The sequence below is a fragment of the Vidua macroura genome, chromosome 19 (genome assembly GCF_024509145.1).
Source record: "Vidua macroura isolate BioBank_ID:100142 chromosome 19, ASM2450914v1, whole genome shotgun sequence".
Classification (NCBI taxonomy): domain Eukaryota; kingdom Metazoa; phylum Chordata; class Aves; order Passeriformes; family Viduidae; genus Vidua; species Vidua macroura.
In genome coordinates this window covers 11,924,460-11,944,979 of record NC_071589.1, presented here as the reverse complement: position 1 = coordinate 11,944,979, position 20,520 = coordinate 11,924,460, and the positions used below count along the sequence as shown (strand labels likewise).

General features: G+C 45.0%; 1 long non-coding RNA gene across 3 annotated transcripts; it reads right to left on the bottom strand.

The window, feature by feature from the left end:
• Positions 1 to 1,566: 1,566 nt before the first annotated feature.
• On the bottom strand, positions 1,567 to 3,973 carry LOC128816865 (uncharacterized). 3 transcript variants are annotated; one of them, XR_008440035.1, is made up of 3 exons: positions 3,905 to 3,973; positions 2,737 to 2,861; positions 1,567 to 1,669 (listed from the first exon to the last, which is right to left on the bottom strand). It is a non-coding gene; the product is annotated as an uncharacterized LOC128816865 (long non-coding RNA). The 3 variants fall into 3 exon arrangements; XR_008440036.1 differs by lacking the exon at positions 3,905 to 3,973 and adding an exon at positions 3,777 to 3,892; XR_008440037.1 differs by lacking the exon at positions 3,905 to 3,973 and adding an exon at positions 3,481 to 3,624.
• Positions 3,974 to 20,520: the final 16,547 nt, after the last annotated feature.

Here is a 20,520-nt window from a genome sequence, read left to right as displayed (position 1 = left end):
CCATTCCAAATGAAAAAATGGTTCTATTTTTGGTCTAAAACAGCATTCTGAGTTGAATTTCAACACCATCATTGACTGAAGGGCCTCCAAAGACCATGACAAGCACAGACACAGTGCTGCACAGAGAAAGGAGTTTGCAGGCCAAGTTTAGCAACCTCCAAGCCTACTAATGGGTGTATTTTACATTCTGGCTACAATCACATGGGCCCAGTAGTGATTTATTATTGATACCAAATAAAAACCCACTTGATAATCTCAAAGCATTACCTCCAGGAGAATATTTCCTTTCCTTTCTGGAGATGTCAGCCAACATTTTCTTATCCCAGCCTGGGAAAAGCCTGAAACTATAAATGGAATATTACAGGAATCCAGTGGAGGACTCTCCTCCACTCCATTTCATGGTTATTTGTTTGGAGTAACTCAGAAATTGTCATGTGAGCCCCTTTTCCTCTTGGAAGGGGCAGTGTCTCCCTGTGGCTGTGCCAGCTGCTGTCTCCAGCCCAGTCTGGATTGGCTTTCAAGCTAAACAAATAATTTTATTTAAAGAAGAAAGAGAAGTAGAAATTGTTCACCAATCCCCCCAAGTTCCCCCAGCTCTGTTTGCTCTGGTGTTGTGACAGAAGCTGTGGTCATGTGCTCTGTACCATCTCTGGCAAAAGCCATGGATGATGTCTCACTAAAAAGCTCCACTTTTAAAAAGTAAAGTGATCTTTTTCCTTTTAAAGCCGGCTCATGAATATTAATTTCAATCTGCCACGATTTCAGTCAGGATTTCCTGGTTGAATTGGATGATTTCCTGATTGAATTGGATGCTCTCCTGATTGAATTTCATCGATTTCAATCGTGCTTCAATGTCTCTGGGGAACTGCTGTGAACAGGGTTCTACTGATAGGGCAAAGATGGCTTAATTGGAACTAATCCTGATGAAGATGAAGATGAGGATGAAGACGAAGATGAGAGAGATTCCCAGGCTGGATCAGGACAACATCCACCTTCCCAGTGCCTTGTCCTGGCAGAGCGCAGCTGTCCATGAGGAAGCACAGGGTGCAGGGAGAGAGCAAAGACAGAAACACAGGGCAGCAAAATCCTCCAGATCCATCCAGATCCACCCTTTCCATGAAGAAATTCCTCCTGCTGTCCGACCTGAACCTCCCTTCTGCCCCTTTCTTCCAGTGAAACCCTCCAGATAATCCTTACCCAAACCATTATCCCAGCCCTGAGGATCTCCTTGTTGCACTTTTCCATCTGCTCCCCCTAAATCCCATTTTCCATTACCATGGCAGGGAATTCCAAGAAGAAATTCCTCCTGATGACCAACCTGAACCTCCCTTCTGCCCCTTTCTTCCAGTGAAACCCTCCAGGTAATCCTTACCCAAGCCATTACCCCAGCCCTGAAGAGTTCCCTGTTGCACTTTTCCATCTGCTCCCCCTGAATCCCATTTCCAGCTGGGATGGGGTTGGATTCCCAGGCCACAGCTCAGCAACCACATTCATTTTCAGCAACTTGAACAGCCAGGAAAGACTCTTGACCAAACAAATGGCTCCCCATAAACATGTCCGAGGAAATTAAGATGCTACAACTGATCTGCTTTAATAAAATTACGAGCTCGGCTCCGATTCCAGTGTTGCTCCCTGTATTTTCTGCATCGCGCCATGCAATTAATCCTTCCTAAAATAAACGGGCTGATTAAAATTCCATTATCCTGACAGTTCACAATAAACCAAGGGACCAATGATCCCCTCTCTTTTTAACCTTTTAAGCCATTATAATTAATTCTGGATTTATGTCATTTGCTGGCAAATGTTCCGATCACCTTCCTAACTACTTCAACAATTCCAAACAGTTGCAGTCCTCCAGCATGTAAACAATGGACAATAATTGAACTATTTTACCTTATTCCCGTTTCATGGAGTTTCCTTTAGACACAAAGCTCAGTATTGAGTTGCTCAGGACTGAGTTGTTTGCCTTTTTTATTTTTTTTTCAGTCTTTAATTAAGTGCTCATGAAAAATAAAATAATAACACTTCGGAAAAAGACAGAGAAGGGCCTGAATTAGATTATTTTGGTCCCATATTCAACTTGTAAGTGAAGAGAGATCTGCTGAAGAACATTATTTTATGGTATTTCAATCAAATTAAAAATCCCAATATTTTCCTTCCCAAATTTTCTGCAATTCCCTGTTGTCCCAAGCCAACCTTCCTTAGCACGCCCTGTGCATTAGGATGACAACCACCACACCCAGAAACACACCCAAAATAATCATAATTTTGCCCAGTGGAATCACATTTTGCCCAAATGCCTCTAATTTTCACAACAAACACATCATGGAAATGAAACTAATCCTCCAACCAAGCTTATTCTAGGTAAAGTATCAGGTTTGAGGGGCTGCAAGGCCATCCCTGGCCCAACCTGTGGCAAAAGTACCAAGAAATACAGTTTATATTCTTTAAAAATCATATAAAGGCAGATCAGCCAGCTTGGGAGAGATGGATTTACTAAATCAACTGCTCCTTTGCCTGCATTTTGTGGGTATTTTTATTTCCCCGTCTTACAATTTCCCAAAAAGAAACCAAATAACAAATGAGCCGATCCGGTGCTATTAAAATTGCCACTTAAATGAATTTGTCTTGGTTTGGGGAAAAGAGCATCAAAATGTCAGCTGCTCAAAAAACACAGATCCAATCTCCAAATTTTTCAGAAGGTGGAAAATCCATTTCCTAACCAGCTCTACTTACCACTGGGTACATGGGTTACTTATCCAAACTCACCCTGACCTTCAAAAATGTTTGGGTTGATGTCAGTGTTTGGGCTGAGGTTTGGTTTGGCCAGTTCTGCTTTTTCCATAGCAGTGCACCCATCCCTAGAAGAGATGGAATAAAAAGAGGAATTCTAAGCACACATAGACCCAACTATTTAATAGAAATAAAAAAAAAAAAAAAAATCCCCTTTCCCTCATCTTTATCTGACCGATGCCCACGAGCAGCAGCCGATCACACCACGAAACCCATTGGCCCCAACAGCAACACCCGATGAAAAGGAGGAAAGAAAACAGATTTATGAAGCAGCTAAACTGTGTTTACATTGATAAATGAGCTTTCTAGAGATCCCCAAGTCCATTCCAAACCCCCTTTTTAGCAGCTGCAGCATCCCCCAGGGACCTCCCCAGTGGCACTGGCAGCAACCTCCCTTCTAAGTTTCTGCCGAGGTCTCCGGAGCAGCGCCCAGGTGTTGAGGTTTAAGGATGTGCTGCTGCTCCCATCAGCTGCACAGGATGGACTCTGGCCCATCCTGTCAGCACCCTGGGAACGAGCAAAGGCCGCCTTTGTGCGCGCCCCGGGCCCATCTCGTTCTGGTTCGAATTAAGAGCGGCGGCGATTTCCGCCGCCGGGGCTTTGGAGAAAGCTCCCTATGTTCTGTGGCCGTGCTCCGGTTGCAGCGCCATGGGAGGCTCCAGGCAGATGCCAGGAGCGTTGTCTCACTTTGCTCCCGTGGTTTTGCTTTCCGAGGAGGCTGGGAAGGGAAGAGGAGGTGGGGGTTTGGTCATAGCGGAGAGAGAGACCGGGAAAATGGGGCTGAGGATGAAGTGCAAGTTATGGATTGTTCCATGGGCTGCAAAATTCCTGCTTTCCTCCCCCTGGCCTCCAGTTTGTGATGGGATGGTGGAGGATATTCCTCAGCACAGCCACAGGATGCTTTGGGTTGGGAGGGACCCTCGAGGTCAGCCAGTTCCACCTGCACCTCGCACTGTCCCAGGGTGCTCCAAGCTCCATCCAACCTGGCCTTGGACATTCCAGGATCCAGGGGCAGCCCCAGCTGCTCTGGGCACCCTGTGCCAGGGCCTTCCCACCATCACAGGGGAGAATTCCTTCCCAATATCCCATCTAACCCTGCCCTCTGAAATACCCCAGTTAGAGGCAGAAAATCTGCAGGCCAGGGCACAAAACCCCCTCAGCACCCAGAGTAGGAGCTGCAGCCAGTGTGAGATCACAACACAGATGTGATGTCAGCTTGAATCCAATAAAGATTGTTTAGAAGAACAGTTCCCTGCTCTGATCCTGGCATTCCCAAGTGCCCCCAGCTCCCAGGGAAGGCACAGATGGAGTGGCAGCAGCAACGAGTGGTGATTTCTTCAGCTGCCTTTCCCTGCACTCAGAACCTCACAGACAATGTCCATGGGACTGTGGAGATTCACAGGGATGATTAATACTCGTTGCTAATTAATGGCATGTTTACTCCAAGGCATGACTCAAGAATTACATAAAAGTTTTTCTGATCCTTTGCCAGATTTGATTCCTCACCAGCCCCCTGTGCCACAGATACATCCTGAGATAGGGAGCAAAGAGAAGCTGGGGCTGCTCCATCCCTGGAAGTGTCCCAGGCCAGGTTGGGTGGGGCTTGGAGCCAGGGATAGTAGAAGATGTCCTTGCCCATGGCAGGGAGTGAAATGAGATGAAATTTAAGGTCCCTCCCATCCCAAACCATTTCCTAATGCTGTGAAATCCACTCTCCTGAGGCCGTGCCGTGATCCTGGCCACAGGATCTCCTAAATTTGCCTCAGGCTCCTGAGCTGGAACAACCTCCCGGGGGCTGAGCTGACAGCACTGAAAGTACAAAAAGTCTTGTCCACACATAAATACATAAAGCTGGGAGGAAACCAGGTTCCTGAAGGGAAGTCTATTGTACCCAAATGGTGCCCACAGGCCCGGAATAGCTGGGTGGTTTTGCAGGAGCAGGGAGGACACTCGGCCCATTGACGTCCTGCTTTAAACACCAGGGCTCAAAGTCAACAGCAGCGTGGTGAAAATATCTCTGCAGATTTATTTATTTATTTATCTGCATTCAACCCTGCTTGCCCTTTCTTCCCAAGAACCCAACAAACAAACCCAAAAACGGGGGGTGGCCAAGACATCCTGGCTTGGCCTGGCAGGTTTAACCCTGTTCTCTCTCACTGGGAATCAATCCTGGAAGACAACCTTGCATGTCCCATGGTTTTCAGCCTTGGATGTGACGGCTCTGTGGAGCTGGGAGGGTTTATCCCCAGCAGGACTGCTCATGGATCATTGGGAAAAGTGGGAAAAACTGGGAAAGGAAACCATCCCAAACAGCCCTGCAGTGGCACCATCCTTGGATGGGCGCTCCCATCCACAGCCTTGAAGTTTTCCTCCATCCTTTTCCTTTTTCCTCCATCCTTTTCCTTTTCCTCCTTCCTTTTCTTTTTTCCTCTTTACTTTTCCTTTTTCCTCCTTACTTTTCCTTCTCCCCCCCTTTTCCTTTTTCCTCTTCCTTTTCCCTCCATCCTTTTCCTTTTTCCTCTTTCCTTTTCCTCCTTCCTTTTTCTTTTTCCTCCTTCCTTTTCCTTTTCCCCCTTTTCCTTTTCCCCCTTCCTTTTCCCTCCATCCTTTTCATTTTCCCTCTTTCATTTTCCCCTTCTTCCTTTTCCTTTTCTTTCCTTCCTTTTCCCTCTCCTTTTCAGCCCTGAATTCTAGCAGGGCAATGCCTTTTGGAAAATACCTTTTACAAGCAAAAAAATAATCACAAATACCATTATTATAGATAATAAAAATTTCCATCTGCTATTCAGAGAGCTTGCAAGATGTGGAATTTAGAGAATTATAGCAGAAACTATATTTTAATTTTTTGTTTTGTATGTACCCATTTATTGATGAAATATTTAAAAACAAAGAACATTCTGGATTTCTTTCACCATTGAAACCAGGTTTTTTTCAGTGTCACTTTGTTCCCTCAGACTGTTTATTAAAAAGTTTTTAAAGCTTTTTTTTCACAAAGCATCAGTTTTATGGGAAAAGCCATCCAAGACCTCAGAGCTGCCAGACCCTCAGACGAATAAATCTGACAGAGTTTTCTCCTGGCTATTCTGGTGCTGGGCTTTGCATCAATTTATTCCACACAACTCAATCTGCACCAATATATCAGGGGGAAAAAAATCCTGGGATGATTTTATTTCTTCTGCATGGGGACAATTTGCAGTGTGAAATTGCCAAATTTTCCTTTAAATTTGCCTTGCTGCATTCTTTCAAATATCACAAAGTATTACTTTAAATCATGAAGCTGCCACTGTTTTGTCTGTAATTATTATCATCCTCTTTTTGCTTTCCTTCTTCCTCATTTTCTTTCAGAGACAACCACATTTTGCTGGGTTTTGGGGTTTGATATTCCAAGATGTTGATGTCTCTGGATGGGTTTTCTCGTGCTGTATTTCTTTTTATGGGATATATAGAAATAAAACCAGGCTCAGACCCTGCTATTTCATAGTAAATTGGTGGGAACATCCAGGTCCAATCCATAAAGTTCAGCAGAAATCCAGAGCGAGGAGAGCACTTTTGGATGGACTGGTCCATGCTGCAGAGAATTCCCTCCATCCAGCCCTGAAGGTGACACCACTTTAAAGAATCCCACAGGGATAAATCACCAGACAAACCCATAAATCATTTTATCACCCTCAGAACATCTTTCATTCTCCTCTAGGAACGATTTCAAGTTTCTGCCTGAGCAACCCTTGGGCACCTAAAAGGACTATTGGGAATATTCTGAATATTCAGGCTTTTTTTTTTTTATTTTTTAGCTGCTCTGGTACAAAGCCGATGGGATTTATATTTAGTCTGTGTTCCTGTCCCTATTTTATAAACACAGGAATTCTGAGACAAAATAATAATAGTGTGAAAATGGACCAACCGCAGTGACGGCAAAGGCAGGGATGGACTTTGGAGTTTATAGTTACCCAGCAAATGTTTGGCTCCAACAGTGGGTCCCTCATGTAAGATTCACTTTTAATTACCCACTACACTCATATCTGAGTCAAAAAAAAATAAACAGAGATAGGGAGAAGGATGCGAAAGGCAGTGGGCATGAAATCATGGGGTGGAAACCCGAAATGATGTATTTGCTTTATTTAACCCTGGCAGCTCAGCCACGGCTCTGCAGTGCCAGTGTGGGCAGCTGGGGATTTGTGCTTTTATCTGCCCAGAGACGATTTCATGCCCTTGGTTTATTTGTGTAACTCTGCTCCATTTCTAGCTGCGGCAGCACATGCTATTTACCGTTTTGAAAAAGCTTGTCAAAATTTGTAGATATCACATGAGTGCCTAGAACATAAGAAATAAAAAATATTTTCTTTTCCATGTCCAGTAAATAATAAATATTTTAGATTTCATCCTTTAGCTGGTCATTTGACTTTTCCAGTTGGAAACACTGCTGCTGTACAAGTCAGGAGTCACTCTAGGAAAAGAGTAGATGTTAAATTACATTTTCAGCTATCTTGACAAGCCGTACTTGGCACAGTTTTCTCAGGGAACAAGCTGGTCTATAGATTTCTGAGAAATTAAAACCATATGGCAACACCTTGGAGAAAAAAAGCAGCCCTTCTCTGGAAGCATCCTTGGAGTTTTCAAAATGTATGCCAATTAAATATAGTCCTGTTTATTTAGAAAGAAGCTGCTTGGATTAGACCCGGACCCCTCATTCCTGCTCCAAGAATTAAATTGCCAATAAAGCCACAATGGGAGAGAACCTCATGATTGCATTTCTGTTAATAAACTCAAGCTGAATTTTGGGTTCATTTTGGCTAAACTCAGCTTTTCTGCAGACATTTAAATTAGGGCATCAATCGCAGGATGAGGGGTTTCCTCTGATAATTGTGATAATATTGGCACTGGGAGGAGATTCCACTCGTCACTGGCATTGCAAAGGCTGCAGAAGATGGCAGGTAAATTCCAAAACTCCTGTCAGAGATAAACCAGAGCTCTGCAGAGCAGCTCTGACCTGGCTCTGAGGACAGCTGGGGGCCAGGCGGGCTCACAGAGCTTCGGGGCACAAAGATCCTTCCAAAAATTCCCATCTGGGACACGGGGCCAGGGAGGTGGAGCCCAAGAACGCAGCTGGACACGACCATGTTCCTTAGCAAATTAATCTGAAAGGGTTTCTTATTAAAATGTAGAGTCCCATTCCTGCAGGGCAGCGAGGGGAAGCTGCCTCACGGCGCCTTCTCCTCCTCACGTGCCGCAGCTGGAAAAAGGTGCTGGAAAAAAAGTCCCTTTCCTGCTGAATTATCTGGTGACTTGACAAGCTTTGACAAGAAGAGAAATCTCCTCCAACTCCTCCCCGGCCCAATATGTGGTCAAATATATGACTTCAGCGGAAAGCATTTGATTAGATGGATGTAGGGGATATAAAACCCTTCAATTGGGGACAGATCTTTTCATATAGGAAACATATTTTCAATGTTGGATTTTATGGCGGCGAGGAAGTGCGTAAAAAACTTTTCAGCAACATAATACCCCCCAAAAAAAAAAAACCAAAAAAAAAAAAAAGCTGAAAGCCCTCAATTTTCCCCTGCCTCTGCTGCTGTAGACTTCTTGTATATTTGCACATTTGGATATGATGACAATTAGTTCTGTGCTGCGGGACTGGATTGATTTCGCTGCCTGGGCCCCGTCCAGCTCAAACCTCGCAGGTTCAAATACAGAAGCTTTTGGTTAATGAACTCCAGAAAGTGTAAAATCCTGAGGCCCTGCAGTTACACGATCGCCCTTCCCAACAGCAGCACTAATATCTAACAAGGCCAGCTACTGTTCTACCCCTTTAGAAGAAGCTCATAAAAGGGAGGTTTAATTTGTCTGGGAAAAATAGACTTTAAAATAAAATTAAAAAAAAAACCAAAAAAAAAAAAAAAAAAAAAAAAAAAAAAAAAAGCACTGTGAGTTCCCTGGTGGAAAAACATGCCTTGTATTATGGAGCCTTCCCCATGAAATGTCTTGGAAATTAGGCAAAGTTAACATGTCCAGTTGGAGCCGAGCCAGGAAATGAACAGTGGATGTTCTCTTGTAAAAATCCTGAAAGCGGTGAGGAACCCATAAACAGTTTGCAGAGTGAGGCGAAATGGAGCACTTTATGTTCCCTAATGGAAATTCAGCTTATTTGTACATGGATTCAAAGGGACAACGTGATGTCATCAAATGACTGAGGGTCAGCAGCATTGCAAGAGTCAATATTCAGTGGTGGATGGAAACATCCCATTCTTCCTGAGGTATTTTGGAGGAGCCACCAACACTGGGGTTTGTCTTGGCCCTCTGGAGCTGGTACAGGAAAACCTCAGCAGCTCTATTCCTGGAATTGCAAGGTGGGAAGTTTACTGTTACCATCAGTCTAAGGAGGGCCTGCAGGAATATTGGGAAAAAATTGTGTTGGGTTCAGCAAACAGAGACATTTCCTAGAGAAAACCTCACCTTTGGTGATGCCTCAGGTTTCAGCTTTTCTATTTTTCACATTCTGTGCTGCTTCAGTGTGTGGGTCTGGGCTTCACATGAGGGGATGCTGAGCTCTGTGCACAGAGCAGGGAGACAAAACAATTCCTTCTCCAGCTGGGCACCAAGGACAAATGATCCAAAGCTCAGGCCCAGGAGCACAAACAGCGTGGGCTGGAGAGAGAAAAACAAGCAGGATGGGAGTGCATGGGCTGGAGCTGGAATGGGACAATGAACTGCAAGGTGCAAATGGAGCAGAGCTGATCCCAGTGAGAGCCCCCGGGAGCGCTCGTGCATTTTGGGACCATTTTGGTTCATCTTGGGTGCAGCCCTGGCTGGGCTCTGGTGCTGCCCAAGGTGGGTCCATGGAGGAGATCCTTTGAATCAATCCCTGCTTTATCCTTTAGCTCTGTCCAGCCTCTGCTCCAGCTCAGCCTTCCCAAGGCATCACTGGCTGGTGGGGCTGAAGGACCCAGGTGTGGGCAGGGTTATCTCCAGGATTACCAGGGACATGTGCAGGTCAGGGGTTCCAGTGCAGATTTCCTACAGAATTTTCCAACAGATTTCCTACAGAAAAAGGGCACAGCTGAGGAAGTGTCCCTGGAGGGCCAAACTTCCTCCTGAGGAGACGGAGCTGGGATGTCCCTCAGCCTTGGGCTTGCAGCCAGACACCCTTCCCTTGTGTTCTGAAATGTGGGATTTGAGCCCTGCTTTCACAGCGTGACTTCAATGCCTGCAGTGGTGTCGAGCCTGTGGTAGAAAGGCTGAATTGTGGAGCATTGTCCAGCTCTGATAGAGTTTTCCCAAAACTTTAGGAGCAGCTGAGGCAGGAACAGCCCTTCCATGTTTTGCCCAAAGGCAGAGGAGAGCAGAGCAGTGGAAGCTCCAATGAGGGGCTTGCAAACAGGTAAAGAGGAATATTTTTGCCCAGGTAATTTTGCCCCTAAATTATTGAGACCTGCAATAGTTTGTTCCTCAGCAGTTACCTGAATATCCTCAAAGCACAAGTTTCACTAAATAACCCATTTTTCCCCCTTAAACTCTCTTAATGAAAGGCCACTGCCTCCTTAGCTTCTTGAGCTGAGTCTGAGAGTGACTTTTGAGTAATTTCTGTTCCTTATCTGAGTAGTTTTGTTCATCACTGTCAATTCTGTTGTGTGAAAACACCCACATCATTTTTTTAAGGGATGCCTTGAACTGCACTCAGTTCTAAGCGTTACCATCCATTTAGAAATTGAGTAAAACCTGGTCTAATTTAATTTTTAACAGGAAGAACCAATTCAGAATTAATCTCCAATCAAGGATGAGTTTGCAAATCTAAACTGGTAATAGAACTCCACATCGTGGACTCAGCAGGAATATTAAAAACCTCATCAGGAATGGTCAGGCTGGCAAGAAGGAATAAAGGAGTAATAGAAATAATTAACATAAAAGACTCAAATAACAGAACTCAAGATGCACAGAAGGAGCACAGAGCTCACCCAGGAATCTCTCCAGGCTGTGTTGTTCTGGACAGACACAGCTGGATTTCCTTTACAGATGTTTTCCTGCAGGGTTTTTTTGGAAGGGATCAGGAGGATCCTGGTTTTTACAGAAATCCACAGGCACAGCAACATGACATGAGATTCCTGAGGTCAGCTGGAGGCAAACAGCAGAATACAGGAGATTTTTATTCCCTGACTTCTGTCTCCTAAGCTTTTTTTAATTCAATGGATTATGATCCATTCACTCTAAGACAATTTCTGAAATAAGGTGAGAGCTTGTGTCCTGAAAAAGATGGGAAAAAGGGAAATCTTCAACCACTTACTAAGAAATCGATGCTAATTTTTTAAAAATTAAAGCTCTTCTTTTCAGTTTCTTCCTTTTGAAGGAAACTTCTCAATTTGATTTCTTCCAGCACTCATTTGTCTCCCACTTTGGCAGGAGGTGAGTGCAGATCCAGTGGAACAAATCCCCATTTATTTCACCCCCTTGCTGTATTTCATGGCAGCTGCCAATTTGGAGGTGGGAGAGATGGGCCAAAAACCAGGTGGTGGGCTCCAGGAGCAGATAATTTAGGAGTGACATTTATTTGTATAAAAAATAGTGCCTTCCCTTCCCTACCTGTAAGGCAGGGCCCTTTTCACGACTCTTGCCCGCAGTTGTAAGAAAAGCAAATTGGAATCAAAGGAGATGCCAAGAACAGCACTTGCTGGTTGGGAACATTACTGGTTTATTATAGGAAAATACCTGTATCACACTCGTAAAGCAACTGTTAAAAATGTAGGTAGGCTCCCCTTTCTACCTCCTTCCACCTCCCCACACCTCCACACAAACCCTGCCTTTCTTCCCAGCCCCAGTTCCAGCCAATTTCTTTCCCTGAGCATCGAGGAAATCCCAGACAAGGCACTGCTGGAGCAGGAGGAATCTCTCTTTCCGCTCTGATTCCGGAAGATTTCAATCCCAAAGGTGAAGTTTGGGGTGCAGCAGGGATTTCACCCCCAAATTCTGCTTGGGGGTTGCAATCCCAGGTTTGTGTCCCTTGTACTCATCCTGCCACAAGCAGATGGGATTCTGGAAGGCTGAATTGGAGACACCCCCAGATGTTGCTGGGAAGAGGAATTGAGGAGGATAATGCACAAATCTTTCCTCCTCAGCCTTCCTGTGGAGCTCCTTGGGGCTGGAGCTGAGCAGAGCCCGCTGAAAAAAAAAGCAGAGAATTTAAACGTTGTTTCCTTGCAAGTCCACTGAAACCAAATCCTGATAACAGGGCCGAGTCCTTGTGGGAGCTGAGCCAAGTCTTCCACACATTCCCTCAGGTAGGAAACTGCTGAGCAGCATTTCAAAGCCCAGTCCCTCCCAGCTTTTCCTAAAAGAGCTCTTTGGTGGCTCCCTGGGCTGTGGTTTCTGAGGCTCCTGGGCTGGACATGCTGGTTCCCCACAGGACACGGGGATGGAGCCTCTCAGGGAGGGGCTTTCCCTGCTGGACAGATCCATACCCCCACCCTGTGGCATGACCTGGAGCCCACAGAGCTTCAGCATTCCTGCTGGGACACCCTCCTGCCTCCAAGCTTGGAAAGAAAAGGAGCAGGATGGATGGGAGGGATGACAAAGAGAACGTGACTCCAAACTGCTGGAGGACAGCAAAGCGCAGAGCTCGAGTCCTCTCCAGGCACAGCAAACAACTGAAACCAAATTCACTGTATCAAGAGAGACCCTCTGGCTTCTCCATCCGTAGGGACAGAGGAATTTAACACCTGGAATGCAGCCAAAGGCTGAAAGATCTCATAACTTTAATGCCTGCACCGGACTATTTCATTGCCCGACAACGTTTTCATTCCCAATCAGAACATCCACCCTCAAACCCTCGGTACAAAACTTTCCCCCAGCAGCCCCCACAGGGGGAGCACAGCAGTTTTTTGGGAATTATTATGGCTTCAGACAGCCAGGGGTTCTCCACGCCCAGAGCCCCAATTTCTGTTATGCCACTGTAAATCTAGAGAAACTCCAGTTATTCCACTGGGCTTGGGCTCGGGGGAAGCCAAAGTAAACACAAAGGGTTGTCAGAGGAGTTATATCACATTGGCAGCGGTGCAAGTGAAAGCATAATTTGCACTATTTTTTAATAATATGGTGTCTTAGATCATTAGGAATGAGGTCCTGCAAACCCAGCCATGAGGTACTTTCTTCATGGGAGCAGCTCCTGTGCTGGACATTCATGTGAGGAGTGGGAACGTGCCAGATGTTGGGATTTGAGCCCAATCCATCCTGACTGGCAGCAGCTGGAGCTCTGGTTTACTGTGCTCAGACAGAAAAATATCTGCTGGATCAGGCCCTGCTGATAACAGCACCCTGGGAGGATAAAAATAATAGCTGGGAGACCTTGCAATAGGTTTTCTGGTGGATTCTGTTGAGAAAATTTTGAAACTTTGGGGTGGTAGGGCTTGTAAAAGATGTAAAAGATGTAAAAAATGTAAAAATCAGCCTGGCTTTGTGTGACACTCTCAGAGGCAGGTGAGGGATGGAACTTTTGGCTCCTCTGAATTATTTGGCTTTAAAATCACGTGGAAGCTGGGAAGGAAGTGACAATTCAGAAAGAGATCCCTCGTGTTGGGATCTCACCCCTCACTGCTCCCTGTGAACCAGCAAATAATTCCTGTCACAGGCATGGCTTGAGCAGAGCCCAAATCATCCCCAGCCCCCCTGCAGGACACACAGTCATCCCCACACTGATAGCCAGGACAATCAAGGCCAGCTCTTAGCTCCAGACCCACTGGGAATGCAGGAGCAAAGGGAGGGAAATGAAAGGCGGCGTTGGAAGGGCAGATCCTGCTCCCACTGAACTCAGGACAACACTCTGGGTTGTTCTGGTTTTGCCCCCAATGAGGTTCTGGGGATAATTTTCCACTCTGGGCAAGGTTTTGTTGGCTGCTGGGCACTGCCCAGGCTCTCCAGGGAATGGTGACATTCCCAAGGCTCCCGGAGCTCCAGGAGCATTTGGACACCACTCCCAGGGATGCCCTGGGTGGGATTTTGGGGTGTCTGTGCAGGGCCAGGGGTTGATCCTCTTGGATCCTGGATGATCCTTGTGGGTCCCTCCCAGCTCAGGACAATTCACAATTCTCTGACTGCATGAACAAAAGTAAAACATTGCATTCAACTCCTTGCAGCTAAAAGATTTCTGGGGGTCTAGGAGTGAGAAAGAGTTTGTTGGGAGGTTGTTTTCAAAGGAAACTTATTCCAATATCCCTTTAAAAATATGTTCCAGGAGAACACAAGGAAATTAAGTTCCCCATTTCCCCCTCCCCCAGCCCAGATCCATTCCGAGACATAAACCAACACCTTGAGATTCCGTTTTGAAGGCTCCTTTCTTCAGCTCTTTTGAGACAAATTTTACCTTGCTTAGAGTTTTAAATTAAAAGGAAAAAAAAAAAAAAGTCCAAAAATCAATTACCCACGAGTTTGTATGGAGTGGGGAGGAAGGTAACTCACCCCATTGGTCATAAATTGATTTCTGGAGGCACAAGGACCAGTAAAGGCCAGTCCTTTGCCACGGTGCCCTGGCGTGGAGCTTCCTGCAGGTCCCACGATGTGGGGCAGTCCCTGGGGTGCACAATTTGCAACAGAGGCTCCTCATTGCAGAGCTCCCCTGCCACAGGGAGCCGAGATGTTTTCCTTGGCCACAGGAACTGCAGGAAATAAATTATCCTGCAGCCAGAGCTGGGCATGGGGTACAGAGAACTGGACACCTTCCCAGTGGCCTCTTGCCTGGAATTGGCTCTGGATTCACGGGGCTGAGCGGGATTTGCAGGAGGCAGATGTGGATTAATTCCCAATTCTGTGGATTAATTCCCAATTCGGGTTTATCTCGGCACGTCACGAAAGGACAGAGTGGTGCCTCAGCAAATCTCCCTCAGCAGGGTCCAGTGTGTCTCCTACCAGAGCTGGGAAACTCAAATTCAGCCCCATCTTTGCGTGGCTGGTGCTCAAACTTGTGTTTTATCACCTCTTTTGCAGCTGGACAGAAAGACTCTCACGTGAACTAATTTCTGGTGTAACTCCATCAAAACCATCTGTGAAGATCTCCTAAGATTGTGTTCCTGTGAACCTCATGGCAATGGCAGTTATCTAAAAAAGGGGGGGAAACCCTCAATGTTCCTTTTGCCATCAAATCCGTTTCCATTTGGGGTAGAGAAAAAAAAAAAATCCTCTCCGCTTTTGCTTTTAGTCATGAAAGGTCAGATTAAAAATAGCATTTGTGATAATCACCTACGGAAAAAGGTGATGAAAAAATGAAATGAAAAAAACCCAGCAAGATGAACTTAAATGCGTTTTTCTTTCAAAAATAAAGTTGTGCGTGATCAGGTAAATGAATATTGTGTTCTGTTGTGGCTTATCTGGCTCTAGTCTTACCTGTCCTCCTCTCCGTAGGATTTCACTCCCTGGTACCTGTGTGTCTCCAAAATACATATTTAATGTACATATTTAATTTGCATATTTAATGTTTGCAAGCAAGGAAGACAAGGCAGGACTTTAAAATCCTCTCTGTCCTCCAGAGGTGCTGGTGGGGTTTCATGGAAGCCGCAGCAGCAGCAGCAGCTTCTCGTGTTGAGGAGGCAGCCTGGGATCTCTCCTTCTCGGAGCTGCTCTGCACATTTACTGGAAAAGGAACGAGGAAAGTGCTCTCAGATGGGCAAAATCACTTCCAGAACCGTTTCTGCAGCAGGTCACACAGTAGCTGCTGGGAAGGACCAACCCAAATCAGGGCAATGCAGGGTGGCAGCTCCAGGCTGACATTTGGCTCCGTTGCCCGCTGAGATTTTCCTCCTGCCAGTGTTTTACAACGACCCAATCCCACATTTTACCTGACAAAGTGGGGAATTTACTCCTTCCCAGCTTTATTTCCCCCATCTGAGAGCTCCTCCAGCAGAAATCCATCCCATGTGATAAGGTAAATCCTGCATTATTAAAAGTGAGGGAAAGGGAATTCTTTCGCAGCTCTGGTGAATATTTGAGTGGGTTTTTTTGGTGTTTTTCTTTTTTTTTTTTTTTTCAGGATGTCTGGCTGTTATTTCATCTCGCTCATCCACACAAAATAATTGGGAAGTCAAAGCACAGCAAATATCTCCTGGAGCTCGTTGGCCAGGACTGGGACATTATTGGGGAGTTAAGTGGATAATGGTGTGAAATAAGCCTATAAAAACCAACACACTTCAGAGTTAATATTTTTTCAGGGTGCAGTTAAGTTACTGTGACACATCTGTCATAACTCTTCTGGGGAGCTTCAGAATGTGTCTGATCTTTCCCCCTCGGAGCTGAAATGGATCTCCTGAGCTTCAGGAAACCCAATCCCCACAGGTCACTGGCAATAAGCTCTGCAGTGTCAATACAGGCTGTGGTTACAGTGGCAGCCTGCAAGAATCCAAGGCCTCATCCTGGCCTGAGGAATCTTCGTTTCCACCTGTGCACCCCCTCTGCAATTCATTTTCCAGCGTCTGGCTGGGATATTCTGGCACCCATATCCCAGAGAAAGTTCCTGCACCAGCCCTTCTAAAATCTCTGAAAACTTCTGGATGAGGAGAATCACAGAATGCTGTGAAGCCAGTGGTTGCTTTCCTGGGCTGGGATGGAAACTGAGGCAAAAAAAAAAAAAAAAAAAAAATTCTCCCTGATTCATCTGTTATGTTTGGGTTTTAATACTTCATTAAGAAAAGCATTCGGCACTAAGAATTTCTTTCTAGCTGAAAATAAATTCGGATGATTAAATTTTATTATGAACTAACGGAGGCCCTAAAAAAAAGTTGAGTAAAAAGTTCCACACATCAAATATAAATGTCATTATAAGGCAAATGTTCCGGGATGTTTGGAAAGCTGGAGTTCCTGGGCTGGTTTATCGGAGCACTGATGATGAATTCCTCTATGAGGAATCACTCTCCTCTTTATCACCCAGCAGTGACTCTTTCTAGAGTTCATTGAAGCTAAAACCATCCTCACTGCACTTTGGGAAGTGGCAGTTTTCTGTCCCCAGGTGCTGCCTGTGCTCCCAAACTGAGCAGCAGAGAGGCAGAACCAGAGATTGCAGTGACAAGCTCTGCTCTGGGCCCCAGACACCCGAAACTTTGGGATTTCTGTCCAATACCACTTGGAAATCTCAGTTCTCACTCTGGGTCTGGGCTGGCTTTGCTGTTCCAATCCACGTTCAAGGAGGAGAATGAAAAGTAACTGAAGTTATTAATGTATCAAAATGGAAATGTTTTGGATTCCTACAGCCTTCAAGGACCGTTGTGGGTACCTGGGATTAAATCCTGCACTTTTAGGCCGAGCTCTCACAGATCCCATCCTCTGCTCCGTGTTAAGCTCTGATTTCCAGGATTTTGGCTGAGCTCAGCCAGGAGAGGGGATTCATTTCCAAAGGAACAGACCTAGCTCTGGGTTCTGCTTTCAAAGAAACCTGAGGGTGTCTGGGCTCAGAAAACATCTTCAAACCCAAACCATCCTCCCTGGCTTGGCCCAAACCCAAATCCCAACTGCAGCTCGCTCCGTTTGCAGGACAGAGGGGAAGGAACCGAGTGGAATCTCAGTTTCCAGCTCTGAAATATCTGCAGACATTGCCTTTTTAATAGGGATATTTAATGCCATCCAATGATTTGAGGGGCTATTAAATGAGGAGCAGATATTTAATCCTATGGCTACGGGGCAGTTTTGCAGCTCTGATATTGAGCACCTCTCTCAGCACGAAAACAGGGAGTGGATGGTTGGGGTATAAATGTCCTACAGAGCCCCAGGTTTAGAGCTAAAGGGGTTAAGGACTTAAAATGGAGCAAAAATTGAATGAAATCAAATGAAATGCTCCGTTCTGTGCTGATGCAGTGGTGCTAAAAGGTTAACTTCCCAAATGGGCCCGCTCTGGAGCCGATCCTGTGGTGGCTCTGTGGTTTCCGCCTATATAAATTTGATAATATTTTACAAATGCAGTATATGAAATATATTCTTAACATGTGTTTAATACATTTACAATCTATTAAAATGAAAAACAGAATACGCTTCAAATACTGCTGGGGTATTTGCTTAATGCAGTATGTCTGGAACATGTTAAACATTATTTTAGAGGTAATTGAAACATTTCACACACATTCACCCCGCGTGCTGCGTGTGTGCACTGCATGCACTGGGGGCACACAGGATGGGTAGCCAGCCTGAGGATGGAGAGGTTCTGGCAGCACAAATTTCCCTGGAAGCACAAATCCCCTGCACCTTCACCCCCCTGGCGTGGCTCTCCCAGCTTCACTTGAAGCAAATAAATGAGATCCAAATTTACCCCGGGCAGGCAGCTCCCGGGTTGCAGGGTATTATTGCAGCTCGTTTCAGCACATAGCCTGTCAAAGCAGCCATTAAACCCTTCTCAAATGAATATTTCTGTAAATACACTCGGGCCGGGAATATTCCTGGGTAAGTATTTGCTTAGTTTCACAACATGTTCCTCTCACTCATGCCAATGTTCCCAAAAAGTGAACAAGGTGTGGGGAGTAATGATGGAGTGGAGTCCTCGTTCCTGCCCAAAGAAATGGCCACAAAGGCTTGATTATAGTCTTTTTTCTGTTAATTGCAGGCTTTTCCTCATTATCTCCATTTCAGGTTCCTGGACAAGGCAGGGTGATTAATAAATTAAATATCCCTTGTTGGGGTGGTACAGCGGCTATCAGTGCTCCTGGTTTAGTGGAGAGCAGTGAAAAATGGGGTTTATTTCCACGTGTCCCGTGCTTCTGCCTCCTCCCTGACGTTTCCTCCTCCGCTTTTGGGATGAGGAGCCCACGCTTCACTTGCCACGGAGCTTCATTTTCATGTTCTTTCAACCTAAATTGTGCCACAAATGCTGAGGGAGATGGGAGCTGCACTGCAGGCTGGCTGGACCAGCTGCACCTCATGCAGCTTGCAAAGAAGCCATTCCTGTCCCATCGAAGCTCCAAAAAAAAAAAAATAAATCTGGCTTTTCTTTGCGCACACGGCGATGTTTTGTTTTTGTGTTTGGGATCCAGTCTTTTTTGGAGATAGGAAAGCAAATTTATTTAGGGAAAAAAAAAAAAACAACACGAGGGATGAAAAGGAGGAACTCTGTGCTCGTGAAAATGAGATAAGAGCAGCGCTTGGAGGGATTCTGTCTCAGCCTGGGACAATGAGGACCTTGATGTCTCAACTCCTCGTTCCCAGCGGAGCCTTTCCTCCATCCACAGCCTCCTCCCAACTTTTTAAATCCTTCTAAAATCCTCTCCCTCTGCCAAGTAATGTGGGCAGCCATAAATTTGCCCCGGTGGCGGTGGACTGCAAACAATTCATCATTTCAGCCTTGGTTTGGACACTCATTCAAGCTGGGAGCCATGAGAAGCAAAAATACAATTAATCAAAGCTTCAAATAGACAGAATTAAGTCTCATTAGAGGGGTTTGGGGATGTTTAGTAATTTCTGTATCATCCTTTCTCTGTAGCTCCTTCAGGGATTTGTCTCAGCACACAGGTAAAATGGAATTATTTTGAAATTATTTGATGTGAGGGAGCAGATAATCATTTTCCAAGGACAGCTCCAGCAAAAAACTTCATTTTTATGCATCCTTTTACTGTCCCTCGCCACATTTCATGTGTACCTCAGGCAAACAGAGATTGTACTTTATATTCCACTTAATTCAACAGAAATAACTTTTTTTTACTAGTGGAAGCTCAGGCTGTGTGATTACTTTTAAAAATAAGAATGATTCCCCATTGTTTATTTATCATAATTATAAATCTAATTAATGTATAATTGTATATATTATATATTTATAAAATAGATATAATAAATAATTGATTTATAAATGGCAAAAACCCCTCTCCTTTTCCAGTTGTATTAATGTTCTCTGTTCCTGAAGATGCTTTAAGACAGCTTGCAGACAAAAAGGACAAACTATGAAAGGGTTTTGCTAAAATAAAATGTTAATTTTAGCCATAAATGTTCTGTGTTCCTCACCAAAGGCATCTCTGAACGATCCCTTAAAGCTGTTTTTTGAAGAGCTCTTTAAAGGTCGTGGCAGATCTTAAATGTAAATACAAATTGCATTTTAAATAGGTTAAATGTAACTGGAAATGGAAATGGAAAAGTGAATTTACAGCGATTGTCTCTGTATTTCCTGCTGGTTTGAGCTGAGCTCTGAAGTGCCCATCAGCTGCTTTCCAGAAAGTTCAGGAATCCTTTCCAACCCCCTGGGTAATGCCCATTATTTCCTCTTTCTGCCCGATTTTGTAATCCCTGATTCCCTGAGAAGTTCTCCCGAGGGGCAGAGAAGCCCCAAAATCTCCCCAGTTTCATTTGGGTCTCATTTGAAGCCCCTGGATTTTCGCACCTCTGGGAAATCGAGGCACAAGCAGCACAAGGATTTGGTTTCTGGGTGAACATTTTTGGCAAGGCAGGTTTGATTCCTCGCCTCCTCCCTTTCCTTTCATCTCCTCCTCCTCCTCCTCCTCCTCCTCCATCCCACCCCATCCAAACCCAAGGTGCCCTTTCCAGCCCAGGAGCCCAAAGGAAAGTTTGGAGATTACAAATTGGAATAAACTTCATTTCAACAGTAAACAAGCAAAGAAACGACCACATTGGTGTCAGGTTCTTGATAAATATTAGGCCTGACGTAGGTTGGGGTTTTTCCTTGGATTTCTGCTGGCTCTTGGCATTCCAGGAATCCTTTTTTTTTTTAATTTTTTTTTTCATAGTACATATTTTTCTTTTTTTTCTTTCTTTCTTTTTTTTTTTTTTTTT